Source organism: Podarcis tiliguerta (genome assembly GCF_965153285.1).
Source record: "Podarcis tiliguerta genome assembly, chromosome: 6".
Lineage (NCBI taxonomy): Eukaryota > Metazoa > Chordata > Lepidosauria > Squamata > Lacertidae > Podarcis > Podarcis tiliguerta.
The window spans coordinates 22,665,439-22,671,438 of record NC_139539.1 but is presented as its reverse complement, the minus strand read 5'-3'; positions in this window follow the sequence as shown (position 1 = coordinate 22,671,438).

Sequence of the window (6,000 nt, the reverse complement as noted above, 5' to 3'; positions counted from 1 at the left end):
ACAGAATTAGACTTTTTGTCCATAAGAACACTACAGTGGTACCTCGGGTTACATACGCTTCAGGTTACATACGCTTCAGGTTACAGACTCTGCTAACCCAGAAATAGTGCTTCAGGTTAAGAACTTTGCTTCAGGATGAGAACAGAAATTGTGCTCCGGCAGCACAGCAGCAGTAGGAAGCCCCATTAGCTAAAGTGGTGCTTCAGGTTAAGAACAGTTTCAGGTTAAGTACAGACCTCCGAAACGAATTAAGTACTTAACCCGAGGTACCACTGTACACCGTACTGCTTATTCACCAGGTTCACCGAGTGGGATGGGAGGAAAGGGGAAGCAGACACATGAACAGGCAGTGCAATTCCTATCACAGCATCAGCCCCCAAAGCAATAGCTCATCCTTGCTGATTCTTCTGCCTTGTACACACACACACACACACACACAGACACAGACACTCTCCATGCTTCTTTCCAGCCAGCTCTAAAAATTCAAATTGTTTCTTTTTCCCCAATTACATTTAAAAATTATGTTTCAGTTTCTGCCCAGGAACCAGTTGCACTAAGTCTACTGCTTGCACTGTGATTGCTGGCTGTGAGTTTCTGGGTGCTGATAAAGACCTTTAAAGCGCTAAGCAGTAAGGGACCCAACTATGCCTTCACCAATATCAGCAGGCCTGTACTCAGAGTTCAGCCTCTGGGCTCTACTTGTGTGCCTGTGAGGTGGGCACAAGGAAAGGGGCCATTTTGGCAGTGGCTTCATGCTGGTGATACTCTTTTCCAACTGAAATATGCAAGGCCCATTCACGTCAATCCTTTAAGAAGGCCCTAAAGCAGAGAGGGGGATGCGGGTGGCACTGTAGGTTAAACCACAGAGCCTAGGACTTGCCAATCAGAAGGTCGGTGGTTCGAATCCCCGCGACGGGGTGAGCTCCCGTTGCTTGGTCCCTGCTCCTGCCAACCTAGCAGTTCGAAAGCACGTCAAAGTGCAAGTAGATAAATAGGTACCGCTCCGGCGGGAAGGTAAACAGCATTTCCGTGTGCTGCTCTGGTTCACCCGAAGTGGCTTAGTCATGCTGGCCACATGACCCAGAAGCTGTACGCCGGCTCCCTCGGCCAATAAAGCGAGATGAGCGCCGCAACCCCAGAGTCGGTCATGACTGGACCTAATGGTCAGGGGTCCCCTTTACCTTTACCTTTAAAGCAGAGAGGAGAGAACTTCAGGCCCTGTGCTTAAATACATTCCCCTCAGGCCTCTCTACCCAGCCCTTGGTGTGCTCCTCAGGCAACACCTTTCAGGGGTCCTGCTCCATGCCCACTTCAAGTGCTTTTGCCTAGCAAAAGTTGTAAATAAATAGGTGCATGTTGCATCCCTGCCTGTCCTTCACTGGTCATTAATTAGCATTCATTATTAGTTGCCACTGGCAAAGTGAAAGCGAGGCACTGAGCAGCAGAGCCATAACAAAATAGGTCTCCTCTTGGGACTTCTTTTCTCCTTTGCAGACCTACTTTGCGGAGGCATAAACACTCAGACCATAATTGATTCAGTATTCGAAACATATAGGCAAGCGCTAAGTTAATTGAAGGCAAACTCGGAAGTCTGGGCTAGAGCTTATTGAAAAATGTAAAAACCACTGAGGCGTTTTACACTCTCCAAATATCAAGATCAGAGAGAGTTAATTAGCAGTTATTCCTTTGGGCTGATCTTTATAGCTTTATACCCTTGGGCTTCTCAGAGGAGTCAACCCCTTGTTAATATTTCCTCTAGTAATATCCCAGAGGGGGCGACAGAAAAATGAGAACCATTTTTTGGGTGTCTGGGTAAGAGCAGACTTTCTTCTGCTGTGCTGATCTAGGAATCTAAGTCGCCAAAACATGAATACATTGTGAGGGGGAAACCCCACCAAAATTGCAAGAAGACAGGCCTACTGGCTCCAGTTTCAAACCCACTGACATGTAAAGAAGCAATAGATTAGTGTAGGCTCAACCTGGGGTACTTGTGACTTGCAAATATCAGCATGGTCCCTCATAAAGATCCCCTGCAGGCATGTCCGCAGTGTCTATACTTTATTTTTATTTATTAATTCCTACGACATGTTCAAGAAATCCAGGGCAATATATATGGTTCTCTCCCCAACCCATTTTGTCTTCCTAACAACCCTGTGTGGTAGGTTAGGTTGAAAGCTGGTGACTGGCTCAAGGTAGCCTGGCAAGCTCCATGGAGGAGCAGGAATATGAACTTGGGTTTCGCCAAGCCCTGTGCTTTCACTACTATACTCTGGTGGGCTCTAATGATGGGGAAACAATTGCTTTGTTCATATTCCAACCTGGGATGTCATGGTCCCAGAACAGGAATACTCAGATATAGAGTCTTCCAACAGCAGGTGCCATGAGGAGAAGACAGATCCATTCCCTTGTCCTGCCTCTGTGGATACGCTGACCCTGAAGACTGTATCTTGTACCCTGAACCTTGTGGAAACACTTCTCCAAGGATTGGACCACATGCTCCTTGGATCAGGGGCGTTAATCTTGATGACCGAGCCTGAATTATAAAGCTCTGTCAACTGCTCCAGGACAGCGCTGTGACAACATGCTCTCTCTGCCTCATCTGCAGAACTGCTAACCATGGTCCTTGTCCAAGGTCCTGACCTTTATCTTTACCTACCATCCTATTCCAGAGTCTGGTGTCTACTGGTCTTTACCTTGCTTAGGCCAGTGCCTTAGCTTGGTGGACATCAAATTGATTAGAACAGAGGACTTACAACTGCGCCTTGCACCTGTCTACTTATATAGTCTGTCGTTTATATGTTCCCTACAGGTCATAGAATGTATGGAGTGTCAATGGCAGAGTAAATCCAGAAGCCCACAAGAACCTAAGCACAACAGTGCTCTCACCACTTGTGATTCCCAGCAAGTGGTATTTAGAAGGATACTGCCTCCAACTTTGGAGGTAGAACATAGCCATGGAGGCAGGTAGCCACTGAGAGCCTTCCCCCTTCATGAATTTATCTAATTCTCTTTCAAAGCCATCCCAATTGGTGGCCATCACTGCATCTTGTGGGAACAAAAATCCCATGCCTTGTGTGAAAAAGTACTTCGTTTTGTCCATCCTGAATCTTGTTTTTAATTTCTCTGTGCTTTTAACTTCTTTTTCACTTTTTTTGGTGACTTTATTGTTGTGAACCTATTTGATATATGTTTATGATGCAGCAGTATATAAACGTTTTTTATAGAGAAAGAAAGAAAATTAAAATAAATCTTCTAGCATTCTGCTTCATTGGTTGCCTTCGAGTTCTGGTGTTAAATAAACGGTTTCCTTTCAACAGTATAAAATCAATATTAATTTATATCGATAATATAGATTTATATCAAGTATTTAAAAGGAGAGTGATAAAATAATAGTTTCCTTTTTGGAAATGTATGGATGACTGCGAGACAAAATGAGAGCCTTTCTCTAACATCATTATCCTTATCATCATCATCACCGTCATCATCATCACCTTGGTGGTTCCTGACAGCTTTTCCTGCAGCCCAAGGGTTTTATCAGCCCAGAAAAGAGCCAGGAAAGGCCCAAGGGTCCTGGTCCTTACTATTAATACCTTCCATTGGTCCATCATTTGTTTCCTGTCTCCTTACACTTGTGGGGCTGTAAAAAATAAATATAAATCATTTTTACAATAATTGCTTGCTGCCAGTTCCAAGTCTCAAAGTCACTTTGGAGTCCTTGCGCTTTTCCAGGTGATTTGCAAAAGTGCCTAATTTCCTTTAATGCTTTTATTCCTGTTTACTTGTTGCAGAGGCCCATTACATGCATGCCTTCAAGGTGAGGGTGAGGAGTCCCCCCCCCCCAATGAAGGACCATTGAGCCATGAATAAAGTCAAGGGCTGCATCTCATAAGAGGTGGAATAGAGCCAGATTCAATGGTGGGGGTTGAGCAGGAGCCAATAAATAGCCTGATTCGGAGCCAAAAGAGGATGGATGTTTGCAACACTGCAGGACTGCAGAATGCTCTCTTGCTTTCTGTCTCACCCCATCCCTCTGTGTGTATCATCCCACCTCTAACTCTATAATTATTATTATCATTTAAACTTATATACAGTGGAAGCTTGGTTCTTGAACACCTTGGTACTCAAACATTTCGGCTCCCGAGTGTCGAAAACCCGGAAAGAAGTGTTCCGGTTTTTGAACGTTTTTTGGAAGCCGAATGTGTCCGATGTGGCTGTTGGCTATTGTTTCTGGGGCGCTTGCACCAATCGGAAGCCATGCCTTGGTTTTCGAACGCTTTGGAAGTCAAACGGACTTCTGGAACAGATTACGTTCGAGAACCAAGGTACCACTGTACTGCCCTTCATCTAAAGATTGCAGGGCAGTTCTCAACATTAGAATACCGAAAAACCCCCACCATGAAATACATAATAAAACAAAAGCCAAACCAAACCAAACCGCTACTTCCCCCTCACCGCATTTTCACTTCCATCTCCATCTCTATGGTTGGCATAATTTTTCTCCCTTGTGTGGAGTATACAGTAACAGTGGCGTAGCGTGGGGGGTGCAGGGGGGCTGGCCGTACTGGGCGCAACATCTGGAGGGCGCTTGCACTCGCAGCTCTCTGCCCCTACTAAAATCCATGGGTTAGGGGGCGCAAATTACTTGCCTTGCCCCGGGTGCTGACAACCCAGGCTACGCCACTGTACAGTAACATGGAATTGGGAGGGGTTTGTGTTCTACAAAAGCATGGACTCCTCTGCTGAGAGCTCTGGCTCCAATCCCCTTTCTCTGCCTTTTGACCTCTCCACCGGTGGAGAGGACAGCCTGCAACTTCCAGTGACCCTCCAGTCACCTTCTCTGGGAGCTTAAAATTTTTTCCCCTAAATGTAATTGATTTAATAATTTTCAATACAGCTTGTGCGTTAGAAACAAAGCAATTGGAACAGTCTTGTGGGGGAAAGGTTTGGCGGAAAGATTCTAATGACTGATAGAAGAGCAACTCAGAATGAGACCGAAATTAAAAATCCGAAAGAGGATATTAAGCAGCATAAGAAGCTATTCAGTAGGAAATGAAGAAAGCAAGAAAAATCTATAGTGACTATAGAAGAATTAATTAAGACTCTGGAAATGAGAATTGGTTTCTTGATGAACGTTGGACAATGAAAGCTAGGTTAAATCGTATAAAAATATTTTGTATGATGGAAAGGATGGAAGGAGACAATTGATTGCTATATTTGCATAAGTCGTTAATAGGAACGGCTGGCACAGATTTTAATAGTTGTATTGAAGTGTATTTAGTATTGCTTTAAAATTCGCAAAAGAACCTTAATTACTTCGAGGTAGTAAGATAAAGTTCTATAGCACGTCAATAAGAGATCAAGTGGTGAACGTTCTCAAGGAAGAAGAGCCAGCAGCAGAGGAGGTCAGATCTGCCGCCTGAGGCAACTGCCTCACCTTGCCTCAGGTGGGGGCCGGCCCTGTCCTTTTGTGACATCAGAGGCGGTCCGTAGCTAATGGCAACAGCTGGGGAGGCATCAGCACAACCCCCCCCCAGGCCTGTGGGGGCACCTCAGCAGTGATGTGTTCATTATTGAAAATATTTACAGCCCATCCTTCATGTGTAGTGAGAGAGAGGAACCATAAAACAAGATATTTTACCTTCCACTATCTGTCTCTGAAGAAAAAGAATGAACATGATAGATAGGTGTATTTAGAAAAAAAGCATTTATTAAGAACAGAAGCTGGCTTGCTCTTCAGCCCTGTAGCAGCCCTGCAGCTGGATGTTGGGAAGGGGTCAGAGGCAGAGCGGAATAGTGGATATGACCCTTATCTGTGTAGGCTCTATCCTGAGTATGTAAAAGCCATAGCTTTCTACACCTTTCCACCTCTGATGAATAAAGATTGGGGATTTTGGAGATATCTGTAATACTCTGAATATTAAAGGACTCGTGTAATCATGTCAGAGCAATTTAAAAATTGACAAGAGAAAATGTTGGGCATATCATTTACGCAAGATGCAC